Here is a 21,084-nt window from a genome sequence, read left to right on the forward strand (position 1 = left end):
TGTTTATTTGCAGATTTATGTAGCGCAAACCAGACCTTCTGGGTAGCGTAGCCTTTTATATAGCTGAGGTGCATAAAAGAAACAGGACTCTTGAGAATAGCGGTATACCAAGCAAAAGTATAACGTATGCTTTAAAATGGACAGTAAATGGAGACGGGTTCCTCCAGGGAAGAAGTGTTTATTGAGTGTATTAAGATATTAGGGGAGGAGGAAGAGAAAGGGTAAAAATATGTACCAGGGGCGGGACAGGAGGGGACATGATTATGTTAGGATAACTGTAGTAAGTCCAGGAGTGAGGTGTCATATCTTTCCTTTTTATTCTCAACAAGACTTCCTATTTGAGGTGGTAGTATAATGTTGAGTTTGGTGGTTATTTTTGTTCTGAATCTTTCTCCACATGTCAAACAGTGAAATAGTTTACAGTGAAGAGGAATTAAGCCAGGAGGTGTGTGGCTGATGAGCCCTTTGGTGGCAGAAGGTTTGCTTTAAGCTCTGTGGTTGATGTAATGCCTCCCGCGATCCAAACACCACAAGGTGCCTTGCAGGGATTTTATCCCCCGTTGAAGGTGTGCTTCAAAGCTTCTACCTAGAAGGCCCCCTGCGTGATCCAGGTATAAGCATGCTTCTCGGTGATCCTGTGCAGTCCCAGGTGTGCCTTGATGCGCTCTAACTCAGATGGAGCCTTGCGTGATCTAGTGGTGAGGAGAGTCCTTTGCAGGGATCTTACGCGATCAAAGATCAGCTACAACGTGCCCGCCTCTGCTAAAGCTCCACAGATCCCTATTCAATGAGTGTGCCACTCAGGGATCTTAAGAGTAGGCAGAGTGAGGCCCACACTTCGCGAGGAGGGCAGAATGCGAACCCACTGGTAAAGTCTGATATGAAGTTGAGAGTGTGAGTATTCTGACTCACCTGGTCATTTCCCTGATCTGGCCTGGGCAATCATGCTGTGTGGCTATTTAAAGCTCTCAGCAAGTTTGCGAGCTACGTTGACTGATAAAGAGCTGGAGGCACCAAGCTTCTACCAGGAGCAGTACAAGACTGACATTGTAGTTTCCCTTTATCCATGCCTAAGCCTGCCACCAGCCTGCAGGAATGAATGAGTTGCAACAAGGAGACCTGCAACCCCTGTCCCTGTGCCTGCCAGTGGTTGTAGGCCATCTGATTCCAAGCTTAGGACCAGAAAGTGGATATGGTGCCAGTGCATCCATGGTGGGTTCTCAGACCAGTAACTCCAAGCCCAGCCAATATATAGAGGGGACTACACTGTCCAGATCTCTCAAGTTTGAAAATTCATAGGAATGAGCACTAAATGGCATATTTGATTGTTTCACAGGAAGACACGTCCCAAAAACTTTTACATCAGTGGTAACAAAGCAATTGCCATCAGTTAATTGATAGAAGAAGCTGAATGAATGTAAATTAATACAATAACATCAAAACCTCATTAAGGTAGATGCATAGCTGACAAAAGCTGGGGAGCAGCCCTCAGTGTCCAGAGCAGCTCCTCCCATCGAATGCTGTAGCCTGTAGACGGGTGCATCCAGAGGTGGAGGCGAAACTTCTGGAGCTCTCAGACGGTGCGCTGCACTAAGCAGATGAAAGTACAGAGGTGTATTTAGAGATCAGGTTCTAGCAGGGCTTAATTTGAGCCAGTGATTTCCAGTGCTCAGCCTTAATTGTCATTGGCACACTTATGACACTCTGCCACATGGTGGCGCTGCTCATCTAATTTAGAGATGAGCAGGACAACTGTTGTTTATGAATATTTATACATTCAAAAATACTAATACCTGCCTCCCCAGCCATTCCTTTAACTTTGGGAACCTGAAATAATCTGAACTGTCGCTCTTGCAGGCAAGAGAGATGGTTAGTAGTTGTCTTGGTACCGTCATTGGCACCAAGGATGGGGCAATGGGTGGTGCTAGCTGAATGTAAATGTGTAAATGTATAGGCATTTATATAGCGCACTACTTACCCGGAGGGTCCCAAGGTGCTTTCGACCGCTGCGAAACCCTTCCTGGCTTCCCTGAGAGATGGTCCCTTAATGGGTATCTCCAGGGTGAGACCAGGCATCCCCTGCGGTCTGGTGGGGCCGTTAGTGAAGATGAGGCAAGCTAATGCCCAGAGTTGCCGAGTGAGATCGCTGATCAGAGTGGGCACCGAGGCGAGAGAATTATCGAGTCCGCTGACCCTGGTCCAGAAACCTGCCGCGCCGGGAATCGAACCCTGGTCCCGGGCCGTCCTCTGCTCTCGGGTCTGCCGCCTCTAACAAGTGAGCCACACTACTTCACTTCAAGCTGACGTGGCCTCCGGGTCAGGGCCCTGGCACTTATGATTTTCCAAAGTAAGCACTTGGTTCTAGCCTTTCCCAGCAGGTGTGAATATATAGCCTGCTGCGAGTGAGAGCACAACCGAACCTCCAAATGTGTGGTTGTCACACAAAAAGAGTGAGACTTGAAGTCCCAGCGGCCTCCCAGTGCAGCCACACAAGGCGCAAAGCTTCAGCTCAACCAGTAGAGGGTTCACAATCCAGCAGCATGGCATTGCGGCCACCACTAACTCAAGAACTCCAGGGAGCATGCCGGGAAAACGAGGAGGGCGTGGACTGGAGGGAGAGCGTTCTGCAGTATTGGAAGGGACTCTATTGGAGATGTTGCTGTTTCAGATATGCTGCATTAGGAGGAGCAGGGGATATCAGGTGACCTACAGCAGGGTACTGGTCTGAGGCAATTTGGCACTGCGGTGGGTGGATCCCAAACTGCTGAACACAGGCAGGGAGACACTTCTTTGTGGGGAATGAACATATTGTACTGGGAAATGAGCTTCTTTTAGTATCATTCGCTGTTAGCAAGATTGGGGAAGAAATCACCTCTTGCATCGGGGAGCTCAGAGGACCATGGGGGAAGAGGGAGCACCTGCAAGCGGTGAAGCGAAGAGGCAGAGATGCTGGGTGTAGGAAAGGAGATCTTGGTTCAATGCACAGGATTCTGTAATGTATCTGGAAAGCGGGTGGTATCTGCATGAGGGGACCTAGGGAGGGGAAAGTTCTGTGCTGGAACTAGTGAGAAGAGATTATGCAAAGGGAGATTTTAAAATGGCGCATGCGCTATGAAGAGAACGAGCCAGGGAGATCGGACCCATAGAAGATGTAGTTCATGGTCCAGCAGTACTCGTGGTGTGCCCCAGAGATCATGCCAAGGAGAGTACCCTAGCAGTAATGGGAGGGAGAGGCTGAAACTGAAGGATATCCGTGGTCATTTTTTTTTTTTTTAATGAATATAGCGCTTAGAAACAGTTGAACATCTAGCCACGATAACACCAGAGGTCACTAGTACTCAGTTTACCGGTATTCTCTGTACCGTCCTAAGATTACGCCTGTTAACTGTCTAAAAGGAGAAAAAGGCGAATATGTTGATTATCCCCTGCCATCGAGGGTGCCCCCCTCCTCCCCCCCATGGGGCCCTACTTTGTTACATTTCGAACTGTAATAAGAAGAAAGCGAGATAAATCGCGTGTTGCTCTAGCGCCCTCTGCTGTCGTTTCTGAGAACTCCACAGACATTTGCTTCAGTTGGGGAGCACACGACCGGAAACGGTATTCTTTCAGTAAACTGCTTTCCGGGGCCTTATAATTCAGAGAAAATTGTGGACTCGAAAGTGAACAGCCAGTGCACGACAACTTGTTATTATAAAGCTCTTCCTACCACATATTTTTGTCATTACTTACTGATCTGTGAATGACAGGTGTTTGTATTAGTAACAAGGCACCGGGTCATCAACTCAGGATGAAAGGATGAGCTGCCAGGGGGGTTGGGTACATTTCAGCAGCTGCCCGTTCGTCCACTGAGCTACAAACCCGAAGTAGATAACTCAGAACCAAGACAACTATAAAAATGGAACGGAATGAATTTTCTTAAATCACTCAATTTCCTCACACAAAAGTCGGTGAAAACCAAGCCCCATGTTATCAAAACTCCCACACATCGCAGGGCAGCACCCAAAGCTGTGTTGCGTGAGAGGATCTACAAAGATATGGCACTATCCTGCTCTCCCCCGCGCTGGCGCACAATCAGGCTGCAGAGTGCCACACACACACCTTGCAAAGGTGACTACGTGAGTCTAGCTTAGGTTTTTTACTGTACAGTTGCCCTTCCAGTACAAAATACTATGCGTAGACGAACTTTTGTCACTTCGGATGATTGATGTTTAGTGCAGCTCCCATGCAAGCTGGGGAAAGTTTGGAGAAATTATAGCATTTCTCCTTTTTAGGTTTTGACTGGCGATGCGTACTTCAGTACGCATGCGCCAAAAAACCTTATGAGTTGTATGTGGCGTCGGGTCTCCGCCCCCTCTTCCCATTGGCTAGCTCCATAAATGGAGGCTAGCCATTGGGAGAGGTAACTGTCCGTCAATCTCGGACCAGATTCGGGGGCGTTCCCGAGAATTTTTGGCTTTTGGCTACGTCAGCCGAAAACCTCTTCTCGGGAACGCCCCCGAATCTGGTCCGGGATTGAGGGCACCCGCCTTCCTGCTCCTGTGCGATGGCCGGTATAGAGGCAGGCAGTCAGTCAGTCCGAAGCGCTGTGCTTCCCCCTGAGCGCTTTTTGTGCATTATACCTGGAAATAACAATTGCACAAAATACATCCCGCTATACATATTTCAAAACATCACTTTACAGCGTACTGCCCTAGACCTATCGGTATGTACCGGAAAGATGGACATTAGCTGACATAAACATCGGGCTCTAAAAACAATTGGACCAATTTGCGCCTGCCGCAGGGAATCCATCCTAGCAAAGCAGGGACTTTTTACAAACCCATTTATTGCTTTCCTTTTAAGTTCATTTTTGATTTTTTAAGTGGCAGCTCGAAGCTCCGTTGTAGGCTTTGTTTACTCCTCTACATAATTAAACAAATTGCAGATCACTTTGATGCCTGCGGATTGGATGCTATCCATACAGTTTTTATTTATTTATCCATTTTAAAATTGTATAGCGCACATTCACCCCCTGCACTATAGATGCATTATACATGTCTAAAATAAAGTCACGGTAGGCAGAGAAAGAAGACTCCACGCGCTGACGCTCTCTCTGGGAAGACGGGGGATGTAAAAATAATTTTATAACAAATGCATGGAAAGATGGAATGTGGGCTGTGATAGGGCCCCCGAGTCCCCTCATTCCCCACCTGCTGCTGACCTCTCAGGAGGGATCAGGTAAACTCGAGTGCCGTGCGCTAGTTAGGATTGCTAATGACACCTTTCTTTTTACAACAATCCCTTACCTTGAAAGAAGTGTCAGAGACCCTGCAAAGGTCAGTGTCTTTAACTAGGACGCAATCAATGAATCCTTTCATACAGTGCACTTTACAGGTCCCTGGGAACTCAGCAGGACCTTTGAGGGAGGGTTTTCCCAACACAAATCTAGTTTCTCGTAGATTTCTGTATTCTTTTGCAATGCTTCACTGTGAGTTTCCCAGGCAGGTGAGGGAAAGCCATAAGAGGAGTGTAGGAAAAATGGTGCACTTAACTGCTGGAGCAGGAAAGAAAGAGGGAGTGGTCCAAGAGTCGACTGGCTTTGTACACATACTGGACTCTTGATTGGTTGTTACATGTTGACCTTTTCCCAGGTGCTCATGGGAAAGGTCAATGCTGCAGCATAGCTGGTAATAAAGCAGAAATCCGATTAAGAGTCCACCATGACCACTATATTCCTCTCCATACTCCGATCACCTTAAGGTTTCCTATCTCGACCAGAAATAAATATGAGGAACGGTATTAAGTTCAATCAATCATAGACATTTATAGAGCGCTCTACTTACCCGGAGGGTCTCAAGGCGCTAGGGGGGGGGGGGGGGGGTGCTGCTACTGCTCGAACAGCCAGGTCTTGAGCTCCTTCCTGAAGGCGAGGTGGTCTTGGGTCAGGCGCAGGTGCTGTGTGGGTGTGTGTGGAGGGCTCTGTGTGGCTGTGTGTGGGGGGCTCTGTGTGGTGGTGTGTGTTCGGGGGCTCTGTGTGTGTTTGTGTGTGTCATTTGCGAGAGATAAAGCTAGTGGCATTGTAAATGACAGTGCCATTTATTTATGTTAAAAAAACATAAATAAAAATAATGTCAAGAGCAATGCCAATAGCTCTAACTTTAACAAAGGCAAAACCATTGCATTGTAAATGCTTGTTAACACCTGCTTCGAAGTGGTGTTATTTTTTGTAGCAAAACTCTGTCTACTATTGGTAGTTGATAGAGTTTTATGTCAAAACCATGGGTGGTTGCTTTGGAGCGCCCATGAAACGCACCATTGATGCAGAGTAATGCAAAGCAGTGTTCGCCCCTGCTTTGCCTTACTTCCAGGCAAATTTCCTGCGCAAAACAAGTTTTGTACTGGGAAGTAAATCCCCCAATTTTTTTTACGCAGGTTCGTGGCACTGTTGTGATGCAAACCCAGCACAAAACGTTTTCTCATCTGGGCCAAATTTTAATGAAGCGGCACTGGATAAAAAATCAATCCTGTACAGTTTTACTAGCAGCTAAACTGACAACAAAATCCACAAAACAATCAGGGAATCTGGTATTTTATCACAGATTATGATCATACAAATAAAGTGCTCAAAAGGGCACTAAAAGCGTCTTACAAGTCTGGAAGAAAGGGAATTGGTAGTGAGTGTAAGTTAAGGGGCAAGAGTGAAAGCAGGAAAGTAAATACCAAGTTAGTCTTGGACGTCTATTTACTATGTCTGTCACAGCCCAAAGCCAGGACCACACAGACCTGCAAACACACTTGGTGCTACCAGTGATAAAATGATATTGGCTCACTTAACACTATATCCCGGTCATGAGTCAATATTACACAGTGAGCACAGGATGAGCTGGAAACTACTCTAGAGACTTGGTTACTAGCTCGTATGTGGAGGCTCTACAGAGCAAATCTCCATTGCAGGTGTTGCAGGCTCCGCGGGAGGCGTTTTCAGAGGCCTTATGTTTGTGCTTTGTGGTAGGGTATGGGTAGCAGCAGAAGCAAGCACCACACCTCTGTTACCCGCCTAAGAGGATCAATCTGTGACGTTCCCCTCTAGCCCACGCCCACCTCTAGACCCCGCCCATTCTCACACAGCAAATAGGTGCATCAACTTGCACAAATAAGAGCTGGGAGAAGAAGAAGGGCTTGATGTGGTACCTCACTGTGAAAAGGAAAAAAACAAGTGCTAAGAGGGTTCCTGCGATTAATAGAACAAACAACATAAGGAAATGATTTCGAAATTAAAGACAATCCTCAGGGTGAATTACTCACCCTGGTGAAATCCCTTAATTTTGAGGAAAAAAAAGAATTCTAGAGAGGGCTTAAATGTGCTAAAGGGCTTTCCAAAGAGGGTTTGTCAGAGTGGGTATCCATAATTTGTTCATCTAGCCTTGACTTGACGTACAACACTAGCTTGAAATACATTTGTATTTCACTTGGCCATCACGAGACTCCCTGATGGATTAATAGCAATGGTCGGTAGACAGGTTAGTGTAGGATGGCACAATGAAACCTTGCAGTTCCTTGTTGTAAAAATAAAACTGCCTATCAGACACTGGGTATTGATCCAGGAAAATTCTTACCCAGTTCGTGATTAATTCTTTCTACCTGCTATAACACCCCCAGTCAAAGAAGATATGTATTGTTTTTGAATTATTGGTATGTCAGAGATTTGTATAGGACAGGTATGAATCCATATCAACACATGATACATTTATAAGTTCTATGGTTTCTGTTAATCAACCTCCCTGATTCCATACAAAGTCTTCCAAAGGACATAGCACGAGGAGCTAACAGGCCATCAAATTATAACCACATATAGCTAAGCAGAATCTGCCATTGGGTGCAACATGGACTTTAAAGATTGTACTCAACACATATGTGACTGACATACCCAGGGTAGTGAGCGGGAAAACAGCTGCTCCTTTTTCAAAAGACTGCAACCAGGAGCCCAGATTATACAAATGTGTGTTGTTCATAGTTTGAGCATCTTTCGGGTACAAAGAGCACAGGATATTATTTCCTTCAACAAATTCGTTATGGTATTCTTTTTATCAAGAATATTGCCACACGCTCTTTCTCTGGGTTTCAATTACACAACATTGCACCCAGGACTATGACGAATGTCTCTACTTCCATTGTGGGAAGTTTTGTAATCCTTAATTCTCCTTATCTGGTCCCCCTCAGATGCATCATCCAATGTCATGCAAAAACCAACCACAAAATACAATAAATCTTTACGTTTTCAAAACACATGGTACACGAAGCGGAAATTATTGATGCCATTTAAGCCCCATGTAAATCTAAAGAGGAAATAATAAGTAACATCGACCACAGGTGTAATAAATAGTCGGATTATACAAATATTGATAGGTTGTAAACAGCAACGTTCTCGCTTTCACACCCGTTATCTTCAGAGAGCAAAGTGCAAATGACAAAAAGCTGTCTGTAGGCGAGGCCTAAAAATGGGAAGTGAAACAGACATGATCTTAGAAACCAGGACCTGGGGCAGGGATAAGGATGATGCAGGAATTCCCTGTATTAGGGAAAGCTTTGAATCACCCCCATACCATATAGTGGCAAGACGCACCGGGTCATACGTTTGCGCCATATAAATAATAAATCAAATGAAATCTAATCAAGAGGTGAATATTTAAAGGGGACGTCTGCTGCTGTAACTACATTAGCCAACAGACCCAAACGTATAACCGGGGACCTTCAACCACAAATCTCTTCCGAAGTAACATTTTGGTGGAGAAGTGTGGCTCAGGGGTAAGAGGCGGCAGACCCGGAAGCTGAGATCGGCCCTGGACCAGGGTTCAATTCCCCGCCTCGGCGGGTCTTGGGCTAAAAAAAAAAAATTCCACGGACTCGATAATTCTCGCTCCGGTGCCTTCTCGACTCACGGGTTCACACTCTGCGACTCTGGGCAATAGCTTGCTTAATCTCCACAACGGCCCCTCGCGGCGGATGCCTGGCTTTCACCTTGTGGATACCCTGCCGGGGTTATCTCGCAGGGAAATACCAGGACGGGTTCCCTAAGCAAGCGCTTAGATACCGACCTCGGTCAGTGATTTGCGCTATATAAATACATGTACATTTACATTTACATTTTGAAAATAAGTATTACGCAATCACTGAACAAATGATTGTGTGTAGATTGAGTCACAAGCACCATAGTAAACGAGTGGAAGAATTATAACTGAAAATAATACTACATTGTATTTCTGTAGATCTCTCCCTGCCACAGTCTCACAGATTAGTAGACAGGTGTATCTACAACCGAGCTTAATGATGCTCCTTTTTCAAATTTGGAAGGGTAAAAGGACGAGTCAGCGCCACCAGGTTTCGAATATGTGACTTGCATGTTGCAGACTATTCTATGCAGCAAGCACTTAACTCGCTGAGCTATCTAACACACCATGAGCCACATGTCTTATGAATCTCAATGTAGAACTGGTTTAGTCGATAAGCCAAGTCCTGGCCACTGTCATTTGGTGCATCTGGATCCGAGTAAAGCTAGTTCATCTTTTCATCCTTCTGAGGTTGATAAATAAAGCGGTATTGAATTGTGCCGTCTCCTCTTCAGTAGGGTTGCCACACTCAATACTAAACATTTTAGGACATCTCTGGGTTAGAAGCAGGCCCAGCCATGTACATCCTCCAAGCCCAAGCAATTGCACGGTCTGTTTTTTCAACTCTTGACCTAATTACATTTGCGTGCATTTTCTACTGCAACGTGGGCAATTACACTTGCACACATCTAAAATGTACAACACTCTCCAATACCCACGTTGCAACTCATCCATGTGATGCTAGTAAGGATGATTTGTTTTCTCTTTGACAAAAACCCTACTCTGGTACTTATGCACACTGTTGTCCAAGGGAGTAGCCAGAAATTAAAAGAACCCCAATTTTTTAGCCATACCTCCAGTCACACTGAGCCTGCAAAGAGCCTCTTTAGAAGAGTTTCTTGCATACTTTTTTCTCTATTCAACCATCTTATCTATCCATTCTCTCACCTTTCCATCTATTCATTCATCAACCAGCTCTTCCTTTTTTATTTGCATCCACTCACACATCAAACTAAACTTTCTTCAATCCTTCTATCCCTTCACTGTTTCATATATACATTAATTATCTGTATCTATCCATCTGTCTACTCATCAGTTCTTTATCTCTTACTTTTTCATCATTTCGCATACTTGTTTATTTTTCCATTCAATTAGACTGCCACTTATCCATACTTTCATTCTTCAGTCCGTGCTTTCGCCTTTTTTTTATTTGTCTTTTAATCCTTCCATTTATCATTTTACGCTTGCCTTTTGTACATCCTTTCGCCCTGCCATCAATTCATTCACCCTGCCTTCATTTTACCTATTCATCGTACCTTTCACGTTTCCTTCGTTCTTCCCTTTGAAGTTTTCTGCCTTTCGGTCACCCTTCGCTCTCCTTATTTCCCATTTGCATCTACTCATCTTGCTTCTCCCCTTCTTTACTTTGACATTTTTTTTTCTCTGTCACTTACACTTTCCATTTTCCTTCATCTTTGGTTCCCTATTCTCCTAATTTCTTTTATTGCTTTTTTCGCTGTGCCTGTCAGCCCTCTGACATAACATTTCGTAAGGGTGCTATTTATGACCGTTTTCCCGCAAACATGCACACACATGAGGCCCATAAATAATGAATATTTTAGAGGGAGTGAGTTCACCAGCCCATGGGGCCCACTGATACCCTGCTTAAGGTGCGAGACCCATTGTAACCCATCATGGCACCAAATATTCTCCAGTGTAGGTCACACCGCATACCAGTACCCTAGCAACCATGAATGTTAGCTACAGCTGCTTGTTTGTTCTCTGTTTCTATCACAACCTCTCTCTGCCACTAAACATGTGCAATCACAGCAACACATTTCTGACTATCATGTACAACACAGGCATGCATTCAGTGTAGATCTCAGTCCACCTAGCATCCTGTCAGTAGCCTATTGGAGCTCTAGGTGGTATACACTGAAACATCACCTAGCTGAAAAAGTGTTTCATGACCATGCGCTCTACAGAGGCCTGTACCACAACACTTGTATTTTTTTGTATAGTATTTTCCATATATTGGGAATCCTGTGGGAAGGTGAGACGGAATCCTGCAACCATGCCTACCAACATATGTGTGTATTTGCATGTGCATGCTTGTGGTCAACTAACCTTTGTTCAATGCAAATGTACATATCTGGTGCCACATTCTTATCCAAGTTTCTGCGCCTCATTCCACTGTCCACACCTCCATGTCTATCTGCCAGAGCATCACTTCAATGCCTGTAGGAAATGCACACATCATGACTTTAGAGCAGATCATTTGTTGCTACTTTGTGCAGTCACCATCGTTGTTCCACATTACTTACAGTTTTACAGTATGGTCACCACCGTTGTTCCACATTACCTACAGTTTTCCAGTGCGGTCACCACCGTTGTTCCACATTACTTACAATTTTCCAGTGCGGTCACCACCGTTGTTCCACATTACTTACAATTTTCCAGTGCGGTCACCACCGTTGTGCCACATTACTTACAGTTTTCCAGTGTGGTCACCACCGTTGTTCCACAATACTTACTGTTTTTCAGTGCGGTCACCACCGTTGTTCCACAATACTTACAGTTTTCCAGGGCGGTCACCTCCGTTGTTCCACATCACTTAGTTTTCCAGTGCGGTCACCACCGTTGTTTCACATTACTTACAGTTTTACCGTGCGGTCACCACCGTTGTTCCACATTACTTACAGTTTTGCAGTACGGTCACCACCTTTGTTTCACATCACTTACAGTTTTCCAGGGCGGTCACCACCCTTGTTCCACATCACTTTCAGTTTTACAGGGTGGTCACCAGTGTTGTTTCACATCACTTACAGTTTTACAGTGCCTTCACCACCGTTGTTCCACTTACTTACAGTTTTACAGTGCGGTCACCACCGCTGTTCCAGTTTACTTGCAGTTTTACTGTATGGTCACCACTGCTGTGTGCAAGGCATCGCTGTCTGTACGCCAGGTTCAATGATAACGCGTTGTGTGATCACAAGGCCCATTTGCCATTGTAAATAAGTAATTCCGTTCTTTGTACTACATTTGTAGTAGGACCCTTATTCTTCAGAGTTATTTATGGTCATGTGACCAAGATTGCATTCACAGCTGATGTCACATTAGTTGTAAAGGTATTATTTTCCATTGAAAAGCAATTTGCTGGGCGCTCATAGCGTAGGCCTCTCCTACTGCGACTTGAAAGGCCATAGAGTCTTGGGCAGTGATGCCAGTAGTGTAGCCAGGTGCGGCTCCTCCACTAAGGCGGAGGAGTGTTGACCCACTGACTTTCAGCACAGCAAAAATGAAAAATAAAATTATAATAACGCAATGTTATTATCATTTTATATTTCTGTGCCTTGGCGATTCAGTGGGGCGGGGCTATGCTGGCAGCAGGGGGGAGGAGTGGTGGCACCCTCCAGAGTGTGCATAAATGTTTGGCTGACCCTCTGGGGCTGGCCAAACATTCATGCACACTTTGCATGTTCTCCACCCAGGCTGCACTGCAGCCTGGGTGGAGAACATGCCCAGGCTCCCATTCCCCATCTGAGCGCCGAACCACGGCGCTCCGACCAATCACAACGCTGCATTACAGCATTGTGATTGGCTTTGGGGAGCCTGGGTGCTTCCTGTTTCAACAGAAACCAGGAAGAGAATGAGAGGATGGAAGAGAAGAGGCGGTGGCTGTGGTAAGAGATTTTTTTTGTATTTTATTGTTAACATGCCTCGCTTTTTATCACTCACACCCCCAACCCACCTGCCCCACTACTGGTTCACAGGCGCAGCTGCGACTAAGTGTAGCTTCCATTGGTGCAGCTGGTGTAGTGACACCGGGACCTAGAGGCCTGAGGGGACTACTGAACCCTGATTAATGCTGCTTTTATAATTCATACAGCAGCTAGGGGGGTAATTTCTCTCCAAGCACAAAGTCAATTAAAAACAGCACATTTTCCATTTAAATGGCCTCTAAATTTCCACAGACATACAGTTTTACTGATTAAAACTATACTGCACACAAAAGATAATGTGTGGACATTGGGTTTCAGTGAATATTTATAATTTGTGCATCACTAAGTAAAGTATCCTGATTTGTTTTGATCCTATTGAAATCTTTGTTTCCATCACACTGAGGGATTGCCCACAAAATGTGCTTCATTTTTGCTTTCCCAACTTCTTAATGTGTATATTTAATTTAAAGGTATTTACATTTTGTTGTGTGTTACAAAAAAATGACACCCTACAGCCTTTCTTTTCACACTTTCTGTACCCCAGCAAGATTGTCACATGATTCACTCTACTTTTCATTCTCTGACTGCAAAGTGAGAAGAGTTTGTAAACACCAATCTCCATGATAAAAAAAACAGCAATTTGTCAGAAGACATATCCGGACATTTGACCCGTCTTTGAAGTGTAACAAATGGGACAATATATTTTAAGAACTTAAAGGCATCTTTATTTATTGTTTGAACTTTTGCAACCAAGAAAAGGTGGCTCACGACCAGCCAGTAGGTTGTGACCACAGTATGGCAAACGCTGCTCTGGGGCCCGTGACACACTGGTTGCACTACTCACTGTGTGATGCTAAGAGATCTTTACAGAACATACACTGGGAGATTTACTTCATAAAATAATACCAGGTTCATGGATATTTGAAGTTATGGTGGATCCATCCCTGAAGAATGTTCTCAACTTGCTGTCTCTGTGATATGTCTATTGACCACATTTAAGATCACAAGTATATTTGTAGTATGAATATATTCGAGTAAGTTGTCCTTGTGCAAAAATCAGGTCTCTGAATGCAAAACTACCTGCCTCTTCTGCACCTTATCTCACCACTGCCATCAGTGGTGTAACGAAACGAGGGCCCCCCTGCAAAATACATGGATGCCCCCCCTCGAACCCATTTTGATATTTGACATTTTATTTGATTTGATTTAGTTCTCTTACGAGAAAAACAAATTTATACACAATACAAATTCAATTTTTGCTAAAAGAGATTATCACATTAATATAATTTTTAAAAAGACTTTAAAAAGTTATACAGGTTAATACACAGAAATTCATTGGGTGGAGCATTGGAGAGGGAAATCAACATCTGGACCGAGTTTATATTACATTTTGTTTTGATCGGGGTAATGTATCTGTTCCTAGCTGCTATCACGATCTCGTTTGGACGTACAAACAGAACATGTTCTAGGTCTTGCACCCCACCCTTGCATAAGTCACAGAGATTTGTCTCTCCTTGATTTGGTGACCACTTAAAGGTGTATGATTTCAGCTGTAATATTCCTAGCCGTATTTGAAGTATAGCTCGCCTTACTCCATGATTTAGATTAAAAAAGATATATGGTTGCGTTTTTTTAAAAAGTATTGTGTCCGCTAACTGTTTGTACATTGAAAGCCTGGAGCAGTGTTGAATAGTGTTGAACCCTCGAACCCAGTCAGGAGCTCTCAGGCCAGAGGCTCACCACCCGTGCACAGTGCCGGAGGGGGCCCTAGTGCTCGCCCCTCCCACACCGCGGGGGATGATGGGGCGAATGTTATGCCATTGGAAGCTATATATGTTGTGCAGATAAAAGGTGTTTCTGAAAGACCCTCTGCCGTTCTCTGTGTACATTTCAGGAAGGAACGGAGAAAGAAATCTCTGCATGCTTGCACAGTTCAAACTCTGTTTAATCATAAGTGCCACTTCAAACTGAGATAATAAAAACATTTTCCTCATACCGACCTTTGAGTCTCTTGGCCTTGGAGATGTAGAACAAGTTCACAAAGCTCTTTGGAGTGTCAACACATCCTAGGACTATTCAGCCGACACAGGCACAGAGGCACTAGAAAACAGATCTCCAGGTGATCTTTGTGATCCCCAGATTTGTGTTTTTCCTAGATTTTCACCAATATTTAGCCCTCACTTTTGTTGGGAATGGGTGGTATTGGAATTCTGAAACTGTGCTGTGTTCCCCAGGAGCGAGATTGAATCAGACTGCTGTGCCACTCGTATTTTTCTCTTAGAGTGAGTGGCAGTGGCGAAGGCACCTCCTTCGGAATGCGCCTGTCGTGGGTGAGGCACAGGTCACTTGGCAAGCCAGTGCCCAACCTCTGCAATGCGTGTGTATATATCAGTAATGCATCTCAGGCACGGCTGCGGAATGTTTCTGCACCCAGATACCACTCCCAAGATGAAAACCAAGACTGCACACCTCAGGCAGCCACTTATTCCAGGGACTATGACTCACAGATGTATATCATAAACTTCTAAAAATGGAGACTAAATAGCTCAGACAGATGCAACCCATTGCAGGCAAAGAGCTGTATGTTTCATAATTGTCAAGGCAGACTCGTCAACATTGTACAATTCAGTCAACTCCATGTGACTACGTGGTTAACCGGAAGAATAAATTAAAAAATACAGAGGACTTAAAAGCATGCAAGGAATGTTAGAATAACTTGAGAGTGAATAAATGATTTATCTCACACTAGTTTTCTACAGTTTAAAAAAAAATCCTTCTGAGAACATTAATCATTTTTCATAGAGCACGAAGCTGAAAGAGATAAGGTCGGCAAAGAACACAAAGCAACATTATGAAAATGTAAGAGCTTAAAGGTACGAGATGTTAGAGCAGCCAGATGTGCAGAAGTAGCGCGGCAAACAAGATGAAGATGCACATGGCTGTTGGGGCATCTATCTATCTAGAGCTGCTGATCCCTTCAGCTGCATGAATGGCCAAAAGGCTCTGAATCCGGAGCTGCTAAAAAGTGGAGCGTTTATTTTAGAGTGACATTGAGTAGTTCATTTTTGATTTGTCTATAAGCATTTGGAGGCACCTTCAGCTGTAACTGTGAACTGCAATTCATCCCATAAAATATCAAAATATATTCTCTTCCTGAAGAGAAGAACGCAATAGGTCTCGCAATACTGTAGTTTGACCTATTAGCGTTGCATTATTATTTGCAACGCCAATAGATCGAACTTTCAGTAATGCAAAACCTATTGCATTGCAAATGATTGTTTTTGATTGTATTAGACATGAATGTTTTCAAAGAAGAATCCTGAGCGGATAGTCTGCTGTTCATCACACGTGGGCTTGATGTCAAACACTTCACACCCTATAGTTTTTTAGTCACAGAGTTCCATCTCTGGTAATTATTTTATCAGTCTGTCTGTTTCTTTCTGTGCTTCAAAAACCGACCAATCCACATAAACTCACATGGGATCCCTGAGAAGTAGTCAGAGTGTGGATGTAGGAGAAGGTTGTGAAGAAGTTCGACAGTTAAAAAAGCATTGGTAAAGCCAATTGGTCACCCAATGTGGAATATATTGGCTTTGCCAATGTTGTGTTTAGTTATGTTATGCAGCTGTGCAGTTGCTGTGCAGCATGGCTGAAAGTCAGGAAAGTAAGCGCTGACCGCATCATATCGTTTTTGTTCTTAACCTCCAGTTATGCTGCTGTACAACATTGTGAAAAAAAATACAAAACAAATAGCTCTTGCTCAAGCATGACCTATTGGCTTTGCCAATGCTTATTTTTTATTATTGGGAAGAGAAAAGGGCAGAACACGTCTCATGTAATCTCTATTTCAGCATTTCTCTACGAGATACTAACTGAGTAAAGTACACACACTCTCTTACGAAGAGGCAATTACAAGCACAAAGGGCAAGTTAGATTGTCAGATACTCATTCTGAGGCACCGACATCTGTGCACAACAGCACCAACTCAATTACATGTGATGACATGGCAATGTACAAGCTAAGACCAAAGTAACCAGCGATCTGTACTGGCATACAGACTTTTATGGAGGTCTCCAAATAGCATGTGAGCATTAGCAAAGGAATATTCCATATATGCATTGATTGCTGTCCTGATGAGTACACACATGAAGGTGCAGTTACTCCCACTGACATGCATGCACTCATGTGCTTGAGCAGACATCTGAAGCTAACACATAGGACAGACAGGGAAAGAAGAACACAAGTGTGCAGGCATGCCGCTAGGGCCCTGCTTGCCGCTCTTCCACTCATTCACAGGTGCATGCAGGCAAATAACGCAGACACAGGGCAGCCTGGACAGACCTGCTGAGGTACTCGCCTCACCATACCTGAGGTAGCCATGTCACAGAGCACTGTCATTGCGCATACCTGAGTCTAGCATTGCCTTGGTGACTGCTCAGTGGACTCTGAATGAGTCAGGGATTTTTCCACCCAGTCTGCCCTTGACGTACATGAAGTATATCTAAAGCGCGGTGCCTGGGGCGAGACAGGGGTGAGGGGCTGCAAGCCATGGGCAACATTGTTGACTGTGTTGATTCATTTGCGCGAGCCGCACATAGCAAAAGAAATGCGCAGCCGCCATTCTTGAACCTGACACATGCCTTGCGTTTGAAAAAATAACACTAAGCACGTCTTAAAATGACGGTGCTTTAAAGAAAATATATTATGGCGTGATCAGCATTAATGTGCGGCCACCATTCTTGAATTAAAAAGCATAACATAAGTTGAAGTGTGGCAGCGCTGCTTAAAAAAAAATACACGGTTGCAGGAAAGCATGTCGTGTGTGCAATAGGAGAAAGTCATTTAACAAAATAGTCCTCACAGACTGTAAATAAAAGATACTGAGTAACAACACACGTAAGAGTGCAGTCCTCATGTGAGGTTACAACAACAGAAAAGGCGGTACTAAGGAGGGACTACTAAGCCTAATGACCAATGAAAAGCCACCATTTACAAAAGACACTAACAGGAGGTAATTAAAAAGATGGGTGGAAAGTGGGTGGAGTTTAAAGCCCATATCCTGAAAACATCATGTCTCGAAGAGACAGCACAAGCTCTGACTAGGCGAGACCTAAAAATGGTCTACCTCTTAGAAAAATGCCAAAACTGTGGTAAAACCTTAGTTTTGTTTTCTATCCTTCTATGCATGTTCCTGAAAGCTGGGAAGATGGCGACTTTAGCATAGCAAACCATTCATGATACAATTTTTAGGAAAACAAAAAAGACTTTTATTTGGAGCACTTTTTTCCTATTTTACCCCAATAAACTCAAAATGTTGCTACTTTTTTAGTCTATTTTCTCAGTCCCCTCCAGGTGAATTCCTCAAGTCCTGGATACCTTTAGAATCCCCAGGATGTTGAAAAAAAAGGACGCAATATTGGCATGGATACCTTATGTGGAAAAAAAGTTATGGAGCCCTAACCAGGAACTACCCCAAATACAGTTTCTGCTGCCACAAACAAAGGGTGGTGGGGCGGATGGGAGGAACATGGGAGTGGGAGCGTGGGGAGGGGGAGCACAGGGGTTTGTTAGTAATAATATGTACATTTTTAAAGAACTTACCTGAAGCTGCCGGCGTCTCACTCGTCGTGCCTCCTGTCCTCTTCCTGGTCCCGGCAGTCCCTGGGACAGACTCCCATTCAATCCCAGTGCTACTGCAGCATGGGTATTGGCCTGAGCGTGCTGGAAAGACGCTCTGCTCAGACCAGGGAGTGTGTGGGTTTGCAATACAGGAACATAAGTGCGCATGAGTGTTTGTCCGACCTGAGACAGCCGACCAACACACATATGCGCACTAAGGGAGTGCATATAGCACTCCTCCTTCCCCCCCTCCCATGCCTTGGTCCGCCCTCCCCTACAGCAGTGGCTCAGAGCCGGCAAATGAAAAATAAAACGATGCTTGAACAGTTTTATTTTTCATTAAGTGGCTCTGAGCCAGTCAGTGGGGCACCATTGCAGGGGAGCTGCTATCAATAATGTAGTCAGACCCACTAAACACATCTAATTTTTGGCAAGGATTATCTTGTGTTTTATGCAAATATATTCTCGCAATACCCGCTCATGTTGTAAGGAGAGATCATTCATTTGCGCCTCTTTTACATATTATTTAATCCTATCTTATTCGATACACTGCAAGAAAAATAGACCATACACAATGTGAAAGAACTCCTAACTAGTACAGTCACCGAGTATACACATCCATCCATAAAACGAAATATAATGCGATACAATATAATGAAATATAATATAAATCCAAAGTAGGTTTTAACACGACTAAATCCCTTCGGTGACAGGAAATTCTCTCCAGTGGCAGGAAAGGGGTGAACCTAGACGTATGATTAGACAATAGCACCTTACTCATCTAGATCTCCCAAACAAATCCACCCCACTCTGATAGGGTAAATATGTGCAAGACGCACATTCCCTTAAAAGCAAATCCTAAATCCACAATAGTGATATTTCTGCTCGCATTAAAACTCATTGTCTTTTAGGATAACCACTGATACCTTTCAGAATTTAGAAGAGTAATACCACCTTCAGAAAGTATGAGCGACAGAGTCCCACGGAAATCCAGATATAATAATGCGCCTCTGTTTTGGTGGTATTATATTTTTCAGTAGCTTAGGAAGAATACTCCTCTTTATTATTTCCATCTTTGCTAGCAGGGAAATCCTGTCTAAACCCAAAACCTCTAACTTAGAAGCATATCTTTCCGAAACTGCTAACAAAATTGCCTTAAACAAATCAGCATCAATCCCTGGTCAACACAACCCCTGTCCCTTCCAGTTTGTTCATTAATGTGTCTCCGGTATACATGCATTAAATGTTGACATTGTTCAATCTAAGGCAGAGCACTTCACTGAGTTTATGAAGCCACCACTTCAGACTCACTGTCGGGGAGAATTTAAAAGGAACAGACAGCCGTCTCCATAAAAGGCGCTTTATCCTCCTCTGCACCAAAGAAAAGCCCTTCACAATGACGACTCATCCTTTATTGCCACGCCCACTTGCTTCATCTTGAGCACTATAAGGAGCTTGAATAGAGAGAATTTTTGACGGGCTCCTCTTCCTTTCAGTGGGAAAATGGGAGCAAAATGACTTTTATTTTGCACTTTGTCCCTGGAGGCCCACCTTGACTATACTTCTGAACAAATGCCAGGATGCCCAGAGGAAGGAGCAGAGATGTGGCCTTTCAAGGGGGCCAAATTGGAATCGAGGATGGTCTGCACTTGCAGCCAATTCCCAAAGTGATTTTACGGGTCAGATTTTCCAGCTGGTAAAAAAGGGTCCTGTGCCCCCAACCTGGAGATGCCCTAAGACGTCATTAGAGCTGAGAGACTACCAAATGGAATACCTCTGTTGAACCTTTTCAAATTACTCAAAGGTCTCCAACGTATTTAAATTCTCCTTCGTTGAATCTTTTCAGTCTTTCCTATCCATTCCATAGTATCCAACATTCTTCTTCCGGGGTGGTGCCCTGCTAAATTTTCACGATAATCATGTATGATATATTTACATATATTTAACCTAAATGAGATAGCTGCAGAGATCTGCGTCTGAGCCCGTAGCCAGAGATTTGACACCCAGTGGCTCCATTCAGCCTTTCATCCTTCTGAAGTTTTTAAACTGCATACCATCGAGTTGGTTAACAATAAGCATCCTTTATCTGTAAGTAGCGCAAAGAGAGGACTATTGGCTGAATGTGAGCTCTCCACCTTATGTTTTTACGTGTTCAGAGGCTGTCTTGATAACTTTAACCAACACAGTAAGTGGGGAGCAACTTTGGACATCCAAACACTACAATGGCAGTGGTTAATTTGTGCCAGTGTCGGCCGGTAGGCTCCACCGGCGCTTGATTTAAGGGACTAGAACAAAAAATGAAGGGATGAGAGTGGGCCACCGTCCCCTAATTTTGTCTCTTCTTTACTACCCTTTATCGGCTCTTTTCCCTGTTTTACCACTTTATTTCTTAAAGCTTCTAAGGGGAACTGGCCAAATCCCTTTCGCGACGAATTTAAGTCTGGTATTACACCCCACCTTATGACGCACTAGCGGTGGAAGTGAGCAGCGGCCTCTTTAAAAAAAAGAAAATCGGCCCCTTCACTTTTTGTCTATTTATTTTTTCTATAAATTAAGCACTGCATGTTATCCTCCATATACTGTCACTGTCTGCTAATTCTCCATTTTTTACAGAACCCCATCTCCGGTGTTTCTGACTTCAAAATAACTCTAACCTT

At 44.1% G+C, this 21,084-nt stretch overlaps 1 protein-coding gene across 4 annotated transcripts in view; it reads left to right on the forward strand.

The window, feature by feature from the left end:
* The window catches only part of BCAR3 (BCAR3 adaptor protein, NSP family member), a 226,884-nt gene that overhangs the window by 187,850 nt on the left and 17,950 nt on the right, over positions 1 to 21,084 (forward strand). The gene's annotated exons all lie outside the window — the stretch shown is intronic.

This window comes from Lissotriton vulgaris, chromosome 1_1 (assembly GCF_964263255.1).
Source record: "Lissotriton vulgaris chromosome 1_1, aLisVul1.2, whole genome shotgun sequence".
Lineage (NCBI taxonomy): Eukaryota > Metazoa > Chordata > Amphibia > Caudata > Salamandridae > Lissotriton > Lissotriton vulgaris.